We start from the raw sequence: 20,023 nt of genomic DNA on the forward strand, positions 1-20,023 counted from the left end.
CTCCTCCCAAGACTTTGAAAATTTTCTCAACTGTTGAAAGGCAACCCAATCAAAGGTATCTGCTTCGGCCATTTCCTGTATGCAAGATTGATAGAAAAACTTAGTTTCTCTTATCAGCCTTGCTCTTTGCCTGGAATAATCCACCGAAATGCGCTTGATACCCGGTTTCAGGACACTCTCCCACCAATTTGCTACATTACTTTCCCTAAGAGGATGATTAGCAGATTCCTGAATAAAATTGGTTACATATTTCTGAAAACCTTCTTCTGACAATATTGAAGTATTTAGTTTCCACAATCCGGCAGGTGGTCTGCTACGATTTGGGAGATCAAGATTGCAAGTAAGTGTGGATTGTACCGACTGATAGTCACTAATCGATAAAGACTGCAAATAAATATTTAAAAATCATTCAGCAAACGATCGACTAGCATAAATCCTATCAAGCCTAGAAGAACCATCGTGGTAATGGAAAGTGTGGCACGGATCACTATGATTTAGCTTTTTCCAGATGTCTACCAGATCAAGACCAGTAACCATCTCCTTCAAAGCATAGCTAACAACACTACTTGGGACAGGGAGGGATTGGATATTTGCCCTATCTTGGATGTCGTCAACACAATTAAAATCGCCCATCAACACGAAGGGCAGTCGAGTGGTAATCGAGTAGGCAGGAACGGTTTGACGAAGAAAATTGTTTCTCTCATTCCTTACCTGCTTACCTGACGGGGCATAGATATTAATAAACGTAAAACATTTTACGTCAATGGAGATAAGCCTTCCGTCAGGTTCAAGAAGCAGTCGAGAATACTCCAGACCATGTCTAATTAGAATGGCTGTTCCTTTTTTGTTGGGACCGACATTTGCTAGCAAGTGGTAACAGCTTTCAATAATTGGGCAAGAGTGAAAGGCTACCTCTTGAAGTCCTACGATATCTAAATTACCGTCCCTGCAGAAATTTAAAAGAATTTGACGTCGCTCGACTGATCGAATACCTCCAATGTTGATAGAAGCGATTTTTAATTGTGAAGTCATGTGTTAGGTTTTTTGAGTACGGGAATGCCTGAAGTGGGTTTCGAATTTTGGGGCGTCAGGGTAGGTTTAAATCGTTTGCTTCGTGGTACCGTGGGAATTTTCAGGGGGTCCTTAGTTTTTTCTGGATCAGTGGTATCAATTTCCCCCGTGTCGGGTTCCATTGATTCCATGATAATTGTCACTGTTTCCTGGTCTTCTGTCTCTGTGTCAGGTGCTGCTATTTTGGATTTTGAAATAGGTTTCAAAGGGTTGTCTTTCGGAGGTACAGATGCGGAAGTGGTAGCAGTGTCACATTCCATGGATTCAGTTTCCAAATTATTAGTACTTTCTGAGAGTGAATCTTGCGATTCACTTTCCAGAGGTACCTGGGAAACCATGGAATTTGCTACCACGGGAATTACTACGGGTGTCTGTTTAATAGTCTCTGTCTTTTTAGTCTTTTTGGCAACAGGTTTTTGGACAATGGTGGGTTCCTGGTTTCGTTTTAAAGTTGGGCAGTCGTAGCTAAAGTGTGTCTCTTCGTCGCAAAGTCTGCAAGTGGGCTTTTGTCCCTCATACTTAACCATGGCACGATAACTGCCAATGGTAATGTATGAGGGCATGTTTTTCGTCTCCGTCATTCGTACAATCATCCAAGTGGCTAGGACAGGGTATAAAACTTCATCCTCTGCCACCCGATAGCGCTCCCACCGAGCTTCAATTACATTTCCAAATTCCTTAAGACGTGTCTGAACTATTCCCAAGTCTAGGTTCTGTGGAATCCCTGCAATTCGAACAAATTTCTCTTGAATATTGCTATCCCTGATGACTACACTAACTTCTTTCCCCTCCAATTCAGTCCTGACGATACCACTGTGTTGGGACAAAAAATTTGAGGTATATGCCTCTGACGTAAACGTAATTCTAGCGACCTGGTTTCTCGTATCTAGCACAGCAACTAGGCCTAAGAGATCCTGAGCATCAACCTTCAAACTACGCACAAAACCATGAACCGTACGCATACTCAATTTCGGGAATTGAACCCCAAAATCAATATCTACACTATTGAGCCACTTGGCAGCCATTGTCCCCTAGAAAATGTAAACAAACTGCCCAAAGGGGGGGAGGGGAAGGTCCCCACACACGTAAACAAACACACAAATAAAACAATTTGGGGCAAAACACAACAAAAACAGCTAAACTATACAAAATAAACACTCAAAAACACGAATATAACAACAAAAAGTAATAAAAAATAACAAAAACTCACAAAATGATGGAAAAACGGGAGAACACAAAAAGACGTCTGCATCCGACGCAGCTTAACTTCTGGGAGTTATGACACAAAAACAACAAGCCCGAGGCATGGTGATTTGCAAAAATGGTTAGGAGCTCCGGAAAAACACATGTCAGCAAGAATCGCACTACTAGACCAATAAGGTTACAAAAATTTAACATCAACTAACCTAGAGTGACAACCGCCAGTCCTGGAAAGACTTGGTTGATGTTTGCAAGTTTCTAAACTAAGCCGAAGTGATGGTTATTGGAATCAGGTGTGACAAAAACTTTATCATTTTGCTGGATTCCACACGGCCTGAGTGTTAACGTAATGTGCCGAAATAGCTCAGTTGGGAGAGCGTTAGACTGAAGATCTAAAGGTCTCTGGTTCGATCCCGGGTTTCGGCAACCAACGGCTGATAACATCCCATATGGTCTAGTGGCTAGTTTATGGAGGGGTTTCCGGAAGGGGAATAAACATGAATGGGGTGGGTGCATTTAAAAATATTACTAAAATTACATAAATAAAATAAATGGGGAAGAGTCTACTAATCTACTGGGTATGGAGTTACTACGGGAAGAGGGGGGTTATCCTCAGCTTCGGGGTTTGGTGCACCATGATGGAAATGGGCACACACCATATCCATTGATCCCTGGATCGCTGCCAATCGGGCCTTGAATCGGAAGGCACCCCAGGATCTTCCGTTGATTCCAAGAATCAAACGGATTTCGTCGTTCCTGGGGTACCATGATCCAAGAGACCCGACAACCAGGGGGAGAATCCTCCCATGCGAAGAATATTTATCATATTTCCGCTGGTAGGCATTCTCCATACTCCCTGGTTGGTCATAGCAGACCACGACGTCGACCATCACCCGGGAACCGGATAGTTGAAATTCAACATCCGGTCTTAACCTTTGCCCGGGGATGGCATTGTTGATCGTGACGTCGTGTCCCTGCTTGACTAGCAGCGACTCCAAGAGATCTTGGATGGTGTTGTGCCTCTTGGTGGCGAGCTGGAGACCTTCTTCACAGTGGTTAAGCACATGAAACCCAGTCTCGTTTTCCTTCCCACATCGTCGACAACTCGTATCCTGCTCCTGAGAGCAAAACCACGAGTGCCCCCGAAGAGGAAGGATGTCGAGCCGGGCTCTGTGAAGGTATCTCCAGTCGCGAAAGGAGAGGGGCGTACGGCAGGATACCAGGCGAGCCATGTCTTTCGATGTTCCTTCCAGGGAGAGGCAATGGGCTACAACTCCCTGGTGGCTCTTGTCGGTGAGCAGGTTCCTGGTATAGCGCTGCCGTGCTACTTTCCGAAGTCCAGGACTGCCTTAACTGGGCTTACGGAGACGTCATCGGCGACAATTCTTAAATTTTCGTCGCCGGATACATCAATCCGCACTCCCAGTCGTTTGGCAGCTTGGCGGGCAAGAGTCCAAAGGTTAGACCCTGCCTCCGCGTACCTCAGTCTGTAGAGCCCCCCATCCATGGATCCTGAAAGATATTCCCCAACTGGTAACACTCCTGGATGCTCAGTTCTGAACCCTCGCCGAATGGTGTCGGGGAGCTGCTCTCGGCAAACATTCTTCACTGTAGGATCTCTACAAGTGAGGAGCTGAGCAGCTCTGGCGATGGTCCAGATATCAGCATCATCAGTGAGGCGGCATGTTCCTAGGCCCCCAACCCGCCGATCTGCATAGAAAAAGGGGACAGTTGCGTGGTTGGGTAAGTTGCAAATAAGGCCTAGGAACTTCCTGCACTCAGTGTCCAGTTGGGTAAGGGAATCTTTCAGGACCCGACCCGAAGCGAGGTGATGGGAAAGGGAGGGAAGAAGGTGACTACGGAAAATTTCAAGTTTTTGCCATGGTGCAAGGTTGGAGGCGGCAATCTTGTCAAGGTTAGGGATAAGGTCAGTTGGTGCCCGGAACCACAATTTTCCGCCTATCGGTGTACCAAGATATGTTTCTTGGTCGTCTGGACCCAAGCACCGAATCAATTGATTATCAATTCGGCACTGGGTCTCAGACGGCTTGCCTTTGTCAAAGACCAGACAAGCACACTTCCCGGCATTAAATTGCAGTCCCAAGGTGTTAGCGGTGTGGGTTAAAACGTTTAAAATATTTTGGAGCTCGGAAGCAGAATTTGTAACCACGGCAATGTCGTCAGCATATGCCGTGGTTTTCTACGAGCGAGCCAAATAATAAAAATCCGGGGTTAATATTGGACTTTCCGGCCCTGACGAGGGGCTCGGAAGCCAGGTTAAAAATAGGGGAACTAAGAGCGTCACCCTGGCGAACACCCGCTGTCGGTAAAATGCGAATGGATTCTTTCCCAACGGCAAAATCCATCCGATTTCCCGAATATATGTCCACCAGGATGCGCCGGAGGTCTTCTGGTATTGGAAGTGATGTGAACAGCTCATCCAGAACGGCGTGAGGCACAGAACCAAACGCATTGCACATGTCCAGCCATGCTATGGACATGTGCCTTCGCTTGGTCTTTGTTTCCTCGACAACCGTCTGTAAGAGCTGTGTATGTTCTTGAATACCATGGACCCCCGGGAGGAAACCCTTTTGCTCGGGAGATAACCAGCCAAGGTCTGAGGCGACCTCCGTTATTCTTTGGCTGATCACTCCCGAGAACAGTTTGTAAATGGTGGGAAGAAGGGATATTGGTCTATAGTTGGAATAGTCGCTAGTGTCCCCCTTCTTGAAAATGGGGACAGTTCGCGATGTCTTCCAACAGTTAGGAATCCCCAGCTTCCAGACCATTTTACAAACTGTTTCCAGCAGAATGCAGTTGGGGTCGATGGCTCTAAGATGACGATATTCTAGGCCATCAACCCCTGGTGATGTATTGGTAGCCCGGCGAAGCTTAGCTTCAAGCTCTTGTTGGGTTGGCGCACGATTGAGGAAGTTCATCTGGTCCTCTGATGGTTGGGACCAGTCGCAGGTGTCGTAGAGTTCCTTCGCACTTTGGCACTGCTGCGGAGATGGTCTCAATCGGTTGTAAGTCCTCTCGAGATATTCCTCCGCAGCTTGAACAGTACCATCGTACGAAGGTGAACGGTCTTCGAGCACCTCTCGAACAGCTCTTCTTGGGTAGATGTTGAAGAGCCGCTGAATCTTCCTCGCCTCGTACGCCTTTTGCTTGATATGTCGCCGGGCCTTCTGCATCTGCCGGTTTTGGTTTCTTTTTCTTTTGTCAGGGTTTCCTCGGGGTTGTTCAGGGCTAGGGTCTTGTAAAATTTGAGCTTTAGGGAGCCAGTCAGCTGTGCAGCGTTCGAGGACGTCGTTTAGGTCATTAAGTGTCACACAGCCCAAGAAGGCAGGGACCCAGAGACTAACAAAATCGTCGTCTCTTTGGCTCTGCTCTTCTGAGCTGTGCTGACTACGTCCTCGAATACTTTGCTGACTGGGGACAAGAGATAACATCTCAAGGTTCGGTGAAGGGTCTAAAATCTGTTCTGTGTGTGAGGTGTGACAAAAACTTTATCATTTTGCTGGATTCCACACGGCCTGAGTGTTAACGTAATGTGCCGAAATAGCTCAGTTGGGAGAGCGTTAGACTGAAGATCTAAAGGTCCCTGGTTCGATCCCGGGTTTCGGCAACCAACGGCTGATAACATCCCATATGGTCTAGTGGCAAGGCTTTAAGGGTATTTTCCAAAAGGGAAGAAACTTGTATTAAAAGGGTTCATTTTAAAATGTATTGAAATAAGGGAAAAGTACAAAAATATATTTAAAACAAAATACAATTAAATAAAATTGACTAAAAAAAAAACTATTCTACTGGGAGTGGGGAATCTACGGGACTTGGGGGTTTTCCTCGTCTTCGGGGTTTGTTGCACCGTAGTGGAAGTGGGCACACACCATTTCCATTGATCCCTGGATTGCTGCTAATCGGGCCTTGAATCCAAATGCACCCCAGGACCGTCCATCGATACCAAGTATCGAGCGAATTTCTTCATTCCTGGGGTTCCATGATCCAAGGAACCCGATAACCAGGGGGAGAATCCTACCAAGGGAAGAATATTTAGCAATCTTTCGCTGGAAGGCATTCTCCGTGCTCCCTGGTTGGTCATAGCAGACCACGACGTCAACCATCACCCGGGAACCAGATAATGTTAATTCAACATCTGGTCTTAGGCGTTGCCCGGGGATGGCTTTGTTGACAGTGACATCGTGGCCTTGCTTGACAAGCAGCGTTTCCAGGAGATCTTGGACGGTGTTGTGCCTCTTGGTGGCTAACTGGAGACCTTCTTCACAGTGATTAAGAACGTGATACCCAGTCTCGTTTTCCTTCCCACATCGTCGACAACTCGTATCCTGCTCCTGAGAGCAAAACCACGAGTGCCCCCGAAGAGGAAGGATGTCGAGCCGGGCTCTGTGAAGGTATCTCCAGTCGCGAAAGGAGAGGGGCGTACGGCAGGATACCAGGCGAGCCATGTCTTTCGATGTTCCTTCCAGGGAGAGGCAATGGGCTACAACTCCCTGGTGGCTCTTGTCGGTGAGCAGGTTCCTGGTATAGCGCTGCCGTGCTACTTTCCGAAGTCCGCGGACTGCCTTAACTGGGCTTACGGAGACGTCATCGGCGACAATTCTTAAATTTTCGTCGCCGGATACATCAATCCGCACTCCCAGTCGTTTGGCAGCTTGGCGGGCAAGAGTCCAAAGGTTAGACCCTGCCTCCGCGTACCTCAGTCTGTAGAGCCCCCCATCCATGGATCCTGAAAGATATTCCCCAACTGGTAACACTCCTGGATGCTCAGTTCTGAACCCTCGCCGAATGGTGTCGTGGAGCTGCTCTCGGCAAACATTCCTCACTGTAGGATCTCTACAAGTGAGGAGCTAAGCAGCTCTGGCGATGGTCCAGATATCAGCATCATCAGTGAGGCGGCATGTTCCTAGGCCCCCAACCCGCCGATCTACATAGAAAAAGGGGACAGTTGCCAGGTTGGGTAAGTTGCAAATAAGGCCTAGGAACTTCCTGCACTCAGTGTCCAGTTGGGTAAGGGATTCTTTCAGGACCCGACCCGAAGCGAGGTGATGGGAAAGGGAGGGAAGAAGGTGACTACGGAAAATTTCAAGTTTTTGCCATGGTGCAAGGTTGGAGGCGGCAATCTTGTCAAGGTTAGGGATAAGGTCAGTTGGTGGTCGGAACCGCTATTTTCCGCCTATCGGTGTACCAAGATATGTTTCTTGGTCGTCTGGACCCAAGCACCGAATCAATTGATTATCAATTCGGCACTGGGTCTCAGACGGCTTGCCTTTGTCAAAGACCAGACAAGCACACTTCCCGGCATTAAATTGCAGTCCCAAGGTGTTAGCGGTGTGGGTTAAAACGTTTAAAATATTTTGGAGCTCGGAAGCAGAATTTGTAACCACGGCAATGTCGTCAGCATATGCCGTGGTTTTCACGAGCGAGCCAAATAATAAAAATCCGGGGTTAATATTGGACTTTCCGGCCCTGACGAGGGGCTCGGAAGCCAGGTTAAAAATAGGGGAACTAAGAGCGTCACCCTGGCGAACACCCGCTGTCGGTAAAATGCGAATGGATTCTTTCCCAACGGCAAAATCCATCCGATTTCCCGAATATATGTCCACCAGGATGCGCCGGAGGTCTTCTGGTATTGGAAGTGATGTGAACAGCTCATCCAGAACGGCGTGAGGCACAGAACCAAACGCATTGCACATGTCCAGCCATGCTATGGACATGTGCCTTCGCTTGGTCTTTGTTTCCTCGACAACCGTCTGTAAGAGCTGTGTATGTTCTTGAATACCATGGACCCCCGGGAGGAAACCCTTTTGCTCGGGAGATAACCAGCCAAGGTCTGAGGCGACCTCCGTTATTCTTTGGCTGATCACTCCCGAGAACAGTTTGTAAATGGTGGGAAGAAGGGATATTGGTCTATAGTTGGAATAGTCGCTAGTGTCCCCCTTCTTGAAAATGGGGACAGTTCGCGATGTCTTCCAACAGTTAGGAATCCCCAGCTTCCAGACCATTTTACAAACTGTTTCCAGCAGAATGCAGTTGGGGTCGATGGCTCTAAGATGACGGTATTCTAGGCCATCAACCCCTGGTGATGTATTGGTAGCCCGGCGAAGCTTAGCTTCAAGCTCTTGTTGGGTTGGCGCACGATTGAGGAAGTTCATCTGGTCCTCTGATGGTTGGGACCAGTCGCAGGTGTCGTAGAGTTCCTTCGCACTTTGGCACTGCTGCGGAGATGGTCTCAATCGGTTGTAAGTCCTCTCGAGATATTCCTCCGCAGCTTGAACAGTACCATCGTACGAAGGTGAACGGTCTTCGAGCACCTCTCGAACGGCTCTTCTTGGGTAGATGTTGAAGAGCCGCTGAATCTTCCTCGCCTCGTACGCCTTTTGCTTGATATGTCGCCGGGCCTTCTGCATCTGCCGGTTTTGGTTTCTTTTTCTTTTGTCAGGGATTCCTCGGGGTTGTTCAGGGCTAGGGTCTTGTAAAATTTGAGCTTTAGGGAGCCAGTCAGCTGTGCAGCGTTCGAGGACGTCGTTTAGGTCATTAAGTGTCACACAGCCCAAGAAGGCAGGGACCCAGAGACTAACAAAATCGTCGTCTCTTTTGCTCTGCTCTTCTGAGCTGTGCTGACTACGTCCTCGAATACTTTGCTGACTGGGGACAAGGGATAACAACTCAAGGTTCGGTGAAGGGTCTAAAATCTGTTCTGTGTGTGAGGTATGACAAAAACTTTATCATTTTGCTGGATTCCACACGGCCTGAGTGTTAACGTAATGTGCCGAAATAGCTCAGTTGGGAGAGCGTTAGACTGAAGATCTAAAGGTCCCTGCTTCCATCCCGGGTTTCGGCAACCAACGGCTGATAACATCCCATATGGTCTAGTGGCTAGGATACCTGGCTTTCACCCAGGAGGCTCGGGTTCGATTCCCGGTATGGGAACAGTTAGAATTGTTCATTGTTACAATGTCATATTTTTGTTGCTTGGTTGAATCAAAAATAGAAAAATTCTATGCTTTGGCAAGTTATCGATAATCAGTCATCGGTGTACAGTCTTAGACGGAGATTTGACGAAAAATTGCCGTCACTGTTTGAGTTTCAGTTTGAGAACACTTTTGCGGCTTTGTTGCAGCCAGAAGCCATAACTATTTAAATAGTTCACTAATGGGTGAACAACTTGAGTGGGTGAAACGGCTGGAGATGCAGGGTATCGATCCCCGTACTTCTCGCATGCTAAGCGAGCGCTCTACCATCTTTTTTTTATATTAAAATTATCTTTTATTGGCTCATGGTATCAGCTATTTAGGGCATTAAAACAAAATAAAGCAAAACAATTAGGCTGTCGGATGCAGACGTTGGCAAGGGAAAATAATCAAAATCTGGCAATGGTGGGGATCATAATATTAACAAACAAAACAAAAACAAACAAATGCAATTTACTGTGGTGGGATAATTCAAGAAAAATAAACAAAAGAAAAACAAAGCAGAAGACAATGGTGGTGTGAAATATAAACAACAACAACAAAAAAAAACATAAACAAAGGCCAATAAAACTGGGAATGGGAAATTCAAAACAAACAAAAATAAACAAAATGTACTAAAATGTATGATTAAAATGAAACAGGGAATTGGGATCTAGATTTACGAAGGACTTTCCAGAGGCTCTCTACTTCTTCTTGACATGGTGTGCGTAGGTTATTTCTTGCCTTCCAGTTGATGTAGAAATAAGCAGCCAGAAGAGTGAATGAAAGCTGGAGATTTCCTACTGGACCAAAATTGCCACGTAATAAATCTTCGTTTGACGAACTGCAGCCCATCTGACGCATAGTTCCTTCCAACCAGCTCCAAACGGTGAGTCGTTCAGGACACTGGTACATCAGATGCTCATCGGTTTCCGGGTCTTGATTGCAGATTAGACATGTTGCGTCCTTGGTGGGGTCCAACCGATGGCATCTGGTCCTGGTAGGGAGAAGTCGCTGGTTGAACAGGAACATGGTCTCTCTGATGTTAGTTGGAAGGGCTGCAGTCTCCTTCCAGATTCGTGGCCAATCCAGATTAGGCCTCAGGATCTCCAGCTTTCCCATTGTCGTTACCTCCAGGATCCAATGGTTATATGTTTTCCGATGTACCATTGGATTCCCCTGCACCAGAATGGAAGATGCGAAAAGTTGCTTGATTTGATGCAGGGGTTCCTGAAGGTAATATGGTCTCTTCATGACTGCTACAGGTGTGGTGTTGTCCTTGTAGAGTGGCAATAAGGTTCGGAGAGGAAAGGACATCCAATACCGAAGTAGAGAGCTTTCTGGGCTGTTGGGGCCTATCAGGACTTTGTACAAGGGGCACAAGAAAAGGGAACGGTAAAAGAGGTGTGTGTTGACCATTCCCAGACCCCCTTCTTTGACAGTACGGAAAATTACGGTTTTCTTCGGCCTTTCTACTTTTCCCATCCATAGAAATTTCATGACAGCCTTCGAAATCTGGTCAGCCATTTTTTGATTACAAGGTAATACCTGTGCAAAGTACACAGTTCCGGAGAGAGCCTTCGACTTGAGGAAAAGCACCCTCTGGTAAATATTAAACCGTCGACTGGCATTCTCTCGCAGAATACCATTTAAAGAGCTAAATGCATCATTCCAAATCCTACTAGCTGTCTCTTCTATGGAATGGGAAAATTTAATTCCTAACAGGGACAATGTTGGTGCTGACACAAGCCACTCAAGAGGCCAAATTGATCTAGAGCTCCAAGTCCCGAGTCCCAGGGCTTTTGTTTTCTCCTTATTCATCCTTGCCTTTGTCCACTGACAGAACATATCAAGGATTTGTCCTGCCCTGGTAAAATCTTCGTCACAAGAAACGAAAATGGTGACGTCATCAACAAAGGCTCTGACAGTGAGTTTTTCATTAAACAATGATATACCCTTGAGAACTCGAGATAAACGCACAAGCAAAGGCTCAATGTATAGAACGAAGAGATGGACAGATAGGGGGCATCCCTGGCGAATCGACTGAATATCACTTATCACCCCAGCCACCTCCGATCCGTTGAGGATTGCCATTCCTGTTACAGAATACATAATCTGTAACCAACGGATGAAAGTGGTGGGGTAACCCATGACATCCAGAATCCTCCAGAGGACTTCCCAGTTAACCAGGTCGTAGGCCTTTTTAAAGTCAACTCCAACAATGGCAGCGCCCATACCCCGAATCAAAGAGTTGGAAGAGTCATGGCATCCCCGGTCATCAACAAATTGAATGACATCTCTGTAAAGACTTAAATTATCAAAAATCAATCTACCAGGTACCCCACCTTTTTGATGAGGCCCTATGGTAGAAGATAGTGTTGGCCTCAATCGTCTCGCTAAGACAGATGCCATGACTTTGTAGTCACAATTCAAAAGAGAAATTGGCCGAAAATTAGAAATTCCACAAAGTCCCGAAGACTTAGGAATTAGCCTGATCGCCGCTTGGCCCTGCGAAGACGTCAGAGTTTCCCTTTCCAGGATATGATTAAACATATCCAAAAAGTGGGGTGCGATCACGTCCCAAAATTCTACGTAAAACTCGTAAGGAATGCCATCGGTGCCAGGGGACTTGTTTGACTTCATTGCTATTAGAGCAGCTCTAATCTCAAGAAGGGAAATTGGTGCTGTTAGGTTTGGGGTTGGCTTAAAGCAATCTCTTACTCCTTCAAGGAACTCAGACCCTGCCAGTATGTCAGGAGAAGGTTGAGTCTTAAAAATTTTTGTAAAATGAGCAACAATTTCTGCTGAAATTTCCTCTTTGGTCGATAAGCAAGTGCCATTGGGGGCAATGATCTTATCAATGCAACATTTTCGATAATTATTCCTGGCACGATTTATGTGAAAAATACTTGCTTCCTCTACATCTGGCCCTTCGAAGCAGCGGGAACGAATCCCATACCCTTTGAGTGTGCTCTCCTCCCAAGACTTTGAGAATTTTCTCAACTGTTGAAAGGCAACCCAATCAAAGGTATCTGCTTCGGCCATTTCCTGTATGCAAGATTGATAGAAAAACTTAGTTTCTCTTATCAGTCTTGCTCTTTGCCTGGAATAATCCATCGAAATACGCTTGATACCCGGTTTCAGGACACTCTCCCACCAATTTGCTACATTACTTTCCCTAAGAGGATGATTAGCAGATTCCTGAATGAAATTGGTTACGTATTTCTGAAAACCTTCTTCTGACAATATTGAAGTATTTAGTTTCCACAATCCGGCAGGTGGTCTGCTACGATTTGGGAGATCAAGATTGCAAGTAAGTGTGGATTGTACCGACTGATGGTCACTAATCGATAAAGGCTGCAAACAAATATTTAAAAATTTATCCGCAAACGATCGACTAGCATAAATCCTATCAAGCCTAGAAGAACCGTCGTGGTAATGGAAAGTGTGGCCCGGATCACTATGATTTAGCTTTTTCCAGATGTCTACCAGATCAAGACCAGTAACCATCTCCTTCAAAGCATAGCTAACAACACTACTTGGGACAGGGAGGGATTGGATATTTGCCCTATCTTGGATGTCGTCAACACAATTAAAATCGCCCATCAACACGAAGGGCAGTCGAGTGGTAACCGAGTAGGCAGGAACGGTTTGACGAAGAAAATTGTTTCTCTCATTCTTTACCTGCTTACCTGACGGGGCATAGATATTAATAAACGTAAAACATTTTACGTCAATGGAGATAAGCCTTCCGTCAGGTTCAAGAAGCAGTCGAGAATACTCCAGACCATGTCTAATTAGAATGGCTGTTCCTTTTTTGTTGGGACCGACATTTGCTAGCAAGTGGTAACAGCTTTCAATAATTGGGCAAGAGTGAAAGGCTACCTCTTGAAGTCCTACGATATCTAAATTACCGTCCCTGCAGAAATTTAAAAGAATTTGACGTCGCTCGACTGATCGAATACCTCCAATGTTGATAGAAGCGATTTTTAATTGTGAAGTCATGTGTTAGGTTTTTTGAGTACGGGAATGCCTGAAGTGGGTTTCGAATTTTGGGGCGTCAGGGTAGGTTTAAATCGTTTACTTCGTGGTACCGTGGGAATTTTCAGGGGGTCCTTAGTTTTGTCAGGATCAGTGGTATCAATTTCCCCCGTGTCGGGTTCCATTGATTCCATGATAATTGTCACTGTTTCCTGGTCTTCTGTCTCTGTGTGAGGTGCTGCTATTTTGGATTTCGTAATTGGTTTCAAAGGATTGTCTTTCGGAGGTACAGATGCGGGAGTGGTAGCGGTGTCACATTCCATGGTTTCAGTTTCCAAATTATTAGTACTTCCTGAGAGTGAATCTTGTGATTCACTCCCCAGAGGTACCTGGGAAACCATGGAATTTGCTACCACGGGAATTACTACGGGTGTCTGTTTAATAGTCTCTGTCTTTTTAGTCTTTTTGGCAACAGGTTTTTGGACAATGGTGGGTTCCTGGTTTCGTTTTAAAGTTGGGCAGTCGTAGCTAAAGTGTGTCTCTTCGTCGCAAAGTCTGCAAGTGGGCTTTTGTCCGTCATACTTTACCATGGCACGATAACTGCCAATGGTAATGTATGAGGGAATGTTTTTCGTCACCGTCATTCTTATAATCATCCAAGTTGCTAGGACAGGGTATAAAACTTCATCCTCTGCCACCCGATAGCGCTCCCACCGAGCTTCAATTACATTTCCAAATTCCTTAAGACGTGTCTGAACTACTCCCAAGTCTAAGTTCTGTGGAATCCCTGCAATTCGAACAAATTTCTCTTGGATATTGCTATCCTTTATCACTACACTAACTTCTTTCCCCTCCAATTCGGTCCTGACGATACCACTGTGTTGGGACAAAAAACTTGAGGTATATGCCTCTGACGTAAACGTAATTCTAGCGACCTGGTTTCTCGTATCTAGCACAGCAACTAGGCCTAAGAGATCCTGGACATCAACCTTCAAACTACGCACAAAACCATGAACCGTACGCATACTCAATTTCGGGAATTGAACCCCAAAATCAATATCTACACTATTGAGCCACTTGGCAGCCATTGTTCCCTAGACAATGTAAACAAACTGCCAAAAAAAAGGGGAGGGGAAGGACCCCACACACGTAAACAAACACGACAAATAAAACAATTGGCAACAAAACACTACAAAAACAGCTAAACTATACAAAATAAACACTCAAAAACACGAATATAACAACAAAAAGTAATAAAAACTAACAAAAACTCACAAAATGATGGAAAAACGGGAGAACACAAAAAGACGTCTGTTGTGGTTGTGGTGTGGCCTGGAAAGACTTGGTTGATGTTTGCAAGTTTCTAAACTAAGCCGAAGTGATGGTTATTGGAATCAGGTGTGACAAAAACTTTATCATTTTGCTGGATTCCACACGGCCTGAGTGTTAACGTAATGTGCCGAAATAGCTCAGTTGGGAGAGCGTTAGACTGAAGATCTAAAGGTCCCTGGTTCGATCCTGGGTTTCGGCAACCAACGGCTGATAACATACCATATGGTCTAGTGGCTAGTTTATGGAGGGGTTTCCGGAAGGGGAATAAACATGTATGAGGTAGGTGCATTTTAAAATATTACAAAAATTACATAAATAAAATATGAGGGAAAGAATCTACTAATCTACTGGGTAGGGAGTTTCTACGGGAAAAGGGGGGATATCCTCAGCTTCGGGGTTTGGTGCACCATGATGGAAATGGGCACACACCATATCCATTGATCCCTGGATCGCTGCCAATCGGGCCTTGAATCGGAAGGCACCCCAGGATCTTCCGTTGATTCCGAGAATCGAACGGATTTCGTCGTTCCTGGGGTACCATGATCCAAGAGACCCGACAACCAGGGGGAGAATCCTCCCATGCGAAGAATATTTATCATATTTCCGCTGGTAGGCATTCTCCATACTCCCTGGTTGGTCATAGCAGACCACGACGTCAACCATCACCCGGGAACCGGATAGTTGAAATTCAACATCCGGTCTTAACCTTTGCCCGGGGATGGCATTGTTGATCGTGACGTCGTGTCCCTGCTTGACTAGCAGCGACTCCAAGAGATCTTGGATGGTGTTGTGCCTCTTGGTGGCGAGCTGGAGACCTTCTTCACAGTGGTTAAGCACATGAAACCCGGTCTCGTTTTCCTTTCCGCATCGGCGGCAACTCGTATCTTGCTCCTGTGAGCAAAACCACGAGTGCCCCCGAAGAGGAAGGATGTCGAGCCGGGCCCTGTGAAGATATCTCCAGTCTCGGAAGGAGAGGGGCGTACGGCAGGATACCAGGCGAGCCATGTCTTTCGACTTGTCTTCCAGGGAGAGGCCAGTGGCAACTACTCCCTGGTGGCTCTTGTCGGAAATTAGGTCCCTGGTATAGCGCTGCCGAGCTACTTTCCGAAGTCCGCGGACTGCCTTGACTGGGCTTACGGAGACGTCATCGGCGACAATTCTTATATTTTCATCGCCGGATACATCAATCCGCACTCCCAGTCGTTTGGCAGCTTGGCGGGCAAGAGTCCAAAGATTGGACCCTGCCTCCGCGTACCTCAGTCTGTAGAGCCCCCCATTCACGGATCCCGAAAGATATTCCCCAACTGGCAACACTCCTGGATGCTCGTTTCTGAACCCTCGCCGGATGGTTTCATGGAGCTGCTCTCGACATATGTTCCTCACTGTAGGGTCTCTACAAGTGAGGAGCTGAGCAGCCCTGGCGATGGTCCAGATATCGGCATCATCAGTGAGGCGGCATGTTCCTAGGCCTCCAACCCGCCGGTCCGCGTAGAAAAACGGGACCGTTGCGTGATTGGGAAGGTTGCAAATAAGGCCTAAGAACTTCCTACACTCAGTGTCCAGTTGGGTGAGGCAGTCTTTCAGGACCCGACCCGAAGCGAGGTGATGGGAAAGGGAAGGTAGAAGGTGGCTACGGAAAATCTCAAGTTTTTGCCATGGTGCGAGGTGGGAGGCGGCAATCTTGTCAAGGTTAGGGATAAGGTCAGTGGGAGGACGAAACCGCAATTTCCCGCCGATCGGTGTACCAAGATATGTCTCTTGGTCGTCTGGTCCCAAGCACCGAATGGGTTGAGTACCGATTCGGCACAGAGCCTCAGACGGCTTGCCTTTGTCAATGACCAAGCAAGCACACTTCCCGGCGTTGAATTGCAGCCCTAAGGTGTCAGCGGTGAGGGATAACATGTCTAAAATATTTTGGAGCTCGTCAGGAGAATTTGTAACCACGGCAATGTCGTCAGCATATGCCGTGGTCTTGACGAGTGAGCCAAATAATAAAAATCCGGGGTTGATATTGGACTTTCCGGCCCTGACGAGGGGCTCGGAAGCCAGATTAAAAATAGGGGCGCTAAGAGCGTCACCCTGCTGTTGGGGAAATACGAACAGATTCTTTCTGAACGGCAAAATCCATCCGATTCCCCGAGTAAATGTCCGCCAGGATGCGCCGGAGGTCGTCTGGTATCGGAAGAGAAGCAAACAGCTCTCCAAGAACGGCGTGAGGAACAGAACCAAACGCATTGCACATGTCTAGCCATGCTATAGACACATGCCTACGTTTGGTCCTTGTCTCCTCGACAACGGTCTGCAAGAGCTGTGTGTGCTCCTGGATACCATGGACCCCCGGGAGGAAACCCTTTTGCTAGGGAGATAACCAGCCAAGATCTGAGGCGACCTCTGTGAGTCTCTGGCTGATTACTCCCGAGAACAGTTTGTAGATGGTCGGAAGAAGGGAAATTGGCCTAAAGTTGGAATAATCGCTAGTGTCCCCTTTCTTAAAGATGGGGACTGTTCGCGATATTTTCCAACAGTTAGGAATTCCAATCTTCCAAACTATTCTACAAACTGTTTCCAGCAAGATGCAGACGGGGTCGAGGGCTCTTAGATGTCGATATTCTAGGCCATCGACCCCTGGTGATGTATTTGTAGCCCGGCGAAGTTTAGCCTCAAGCTCTTTTTGGCTAGGCGCACGATTGAGGAAGTCCATCTGGTCCCTTGATGGATGGGACCAGTCGCAGGTGTCGTAGAGTACCCTCGCACTCTGGCACTGCTGCGAAGGTAGACTCGAGCGGTGGTAAGTCCTCTCGAGGTATTCCTCCGCAGCTTCAACAGTGCCATCGTACGAGGGTGAACGATCTCCGAGCACCTCTCGAACGGCTCTTCTTGGGTAGATATTGAAAAGCCGTTGAATCTTCCTCGCTTCGTAGGCCTTGAGCTTGATCTGTCGCCGGGCTCTCTGCATCTGCCGGGTTTGGTTTCTTTTTCTACCATTAGGGTTTCCTCGGGGTTTTTCAGGGCTAGGGTCTTCTAAAATCTGTGCTTTGGGGAGCCAGTCAGCAGTGCAACGTTCGAGGACGCCTTCAAGATCAAGAAGAGTCTCGCAGCTCAGAAAAGCAGGTACCCAGAGACAAGCGAAATCGCCGCCTCTTTGGCTTTGCTCTTCTGAGCTGTCTTGGCTGCATCCTCGATTATTTTGCTGACTGGGGAAAAAGGGTTGGGTCTCTTGAGGGGGATCGGGTTGGGGCCCTTCCGGAACTACAGGTGGTGGATAAGAAATTTCTTGTAGAGGGAGTTCGTAGAGCCAACTAAAATTTTGTGTATTAAAAGATGCGGTGAACTCCCTATCAAGAATTAAAATGGGGCTTTGGGTAAAATTTGCTGGAGATTGGGCATTACCAGGCCCCTCCTCTTCGATCGCCGGCATTCCCATCACGGATAACTCTTGACGCTCATCTTCTGTGACAGCGATCTCCTCTTGGAAGGTCGCTACCACAGAAGAATCCCGAACAGAGGTATCCGCGTTGAAAAACCGTGGCGACCGGATGGAGGGTGATTGCTGTGGTGCTGAGTGCAATCTCTGGTAATGCCCTTTTAGTGTAGGGCCATCTCCAGCAAATCCACACACTCCGCATTCCCAATATTTAACTAGTCGGAGTGTGTGGGCTGTCTCTAGGTGTCTGTGGATACTACCCATGGCTCTGGTGTTAGTTGCCAAGGTAGTCCACTCACACCTAGGACACTTCGTGGGTTTCCCAGGGTATTTTAAAATGATTTTGTCCCCTTCAATTCTGGAAGGGGAAAACGTGGGGAGAGAAGAGTGAGCGGGATTAGGAGACCCCTGTGAACCATCCATTGCAGATGCAATGGTTAGTTCGAGGGATTGGCGGAGAATACTGGAGGAAAGGGACTCAGTACAAGGTCTTGCATGTCTGCCGGCTGAAATAAACGAATTAAATTCCTTTTTACAGCCAAGGCAGACATACTGGGTGGTGTACTGAACCCCTCTCCTAGAATGTCTTTCTTTTATGTGTGTCTCCGCCAATTGTCTCTTGCGATCCCCAGACCAGGGACCGCTACCTCGCTCACCTTGACAGGATTTCTCCCCACATTTTAAAATGTTTGGCAGAGGAACTGGGATTTTAATGATTGTCCCATGGAGTCTTACTCTAGTAGAATTTCTACTAGATGCTCCTTCCTCTGCCATTGCTACCCTGGGCCCACTTCAAGAGTGTAAAACAGAAATTCTTAGGAAGTAAAAACAAAAAATGAAATAAAATTCGGAAAAATATAGGGAGAAAAATTTAAAGACCAATTAAAAATATGAAGAAAAATATTTTTTTTTATAGGATTTTAGAGGATTAAAAAATAAATAAATAAATAATAAGGGAAATTGGAAAAAATTAAAAGAACGGAAAATGAGATGAAAAATGAATATAAATAAACAAGTAGAATGGAATATTAAAATTACAGAAAAAATAGTATTGAATAAAAGCAAAATATTTGTTTTTGTAAAAACAGAAGAGTTTCTCGGATGAAGTTAGATAAAAGAGAAGAACAATATAACGAGCTAAAACATAACATCAATAAAAACCCAGAGCCCTTTGAAAACACGTCTGCTCTCGACAAAGTCTAGCAGAAGACCCTAGTCTAGTGGCTAGGATACCTGGCTTTCACCCAGGAGGCTCGGGTTCGATTCCCGGTATGGGAACAGTTAGAATTGTTCATTGTTACAATGTCATATTTTTGTTGCTTGGTTGAATCAAAAATAGAAAAATTCTCTGCTTTGGCAAGTTATCGATAATCAGTCATCGGTGTACAGTCTTAGACGGAGATTTGACGAAAAATTGCCGTCACTGTTTGAGTTTCAGTTTGAGAACACTTTTGCGGCTTTGTTGCAGCCAGAAGCCATAACTATTTAAATAGTTCACTAATGGGTGAACAACTTGAGTGGGTGAAACGGCTGGAGATGCAGGGTATCGATCCCCGTACTTCTCGCATGCTAAGCGAGCGCTCTACCATCTGAGCTACATCCCCGAGTACAACGCTCACTGTGGGCTCATCCGGGAATTGAACCCGGGACCTCTCGCACCCTAAGCGAGAATCATACTACTAGACCAATGAGCCGCACACAACTTTAACAAATTGGAAGAAGAAAACCCCAGTCCTGATGAGGCTTGATGAATGTTTCAAACTTTGTAAACTATGCTGAGGTAGTAAGTGAAGGGTCGGTCACTGCCATCGAGTGTACACAAAACCTACCCATGCTGGAGGAAATAGATTAAAGAAAGGGGTGTGACAACAAAGACCATTATTTGACAGCGGTAAACGAGCGAAAAGAACAAAGTTATGACACAAAAACAACAAGCCCGAGGCATGGTGATTTGCAAAAATGGTTGGGAGCTCCGGAAAAACACATGTCAGCAAGAATCGCACTACTAGACCAATAAGGTTACAAAAATTTAACATCAACTAAC

At 46.4% G+C, this 20,023-nt stretch overlaps 6 non-coding genes across 6 annotated transcripts; 5 read left to right on the forward strand and 1 right to left on the reverse strand.

Annotated features, from left to right (window-relative positions):
• Positions 1–2,624: 2,624 nt before the first annotated feature.
• Trnaf-gaa lies at positions 2,625–2,697 on the forward strand. The gene has a single exon. It is a non-coding gene; the product is annotated as a tRNA-Phe (tRNA).
• Positions 2,698–5,826: 3,129 nt separating this feature from the next.
• Trnaf-gaa lies at positions 5,827–5,899 on the forward strand. The gene has a single exon. It is a non-coding gene; the product is annotated as a tRNA-Phe (tRNA).
• Positions 5,900–9,060: 3,161 nt separating this feature from the next.
• Trnaf-gaa lies at positions 9,061–9,133 on the forward strand. Its single transcript has one exon. It is a non-coding gene; the product is annotated as a tRNA-Phe (tRNA).
• A 17-nt stretch (positions 9,134–9,150) lies between these two features.
• Trnae-uuc lies at positions 9,151–9,222 on the forward strand. Its single transcript has one exon. It is a non-coding gene; the product is annotated as a tRNA-Glu (tRNA).
• Positions 9,223–14,681: 5,459 nt separating this feature from the next.
• Trnaf-gaa lies at positions 14,682–14,754 on the forward strand. The gene has a single exon. It is a non-coding gene; the product is annotated as a tRNA-Phe (tRNA).
• Positions 14,755–19,601: 4,847 nt separating this feature from the next.
• Positions 19,602–19,673, reverse strand: Trnap-agg. Its single transcript has one exon. It is a non-coding gene; the product is annotated as a tRNA-Pro (tRNA).
• Positions 19,674–20,023: the final 350 nt, after the last annotated feature.

This window comes from Daphnia magna, linkage group LG10 (assembly GCF_020631705.1).
Source record: "Daphnia magna isolate NIES linkage group LG10, ASM2063170v1.1, whole genome shotgun sequence".
Taxonomy (NCBI): domain Eukaryota; kingdom Metazoa; phylum Arthropoda; class Branchiopoda; order Diplostraca; family Daphniidae; genus Daphnia; species Daphnia magna.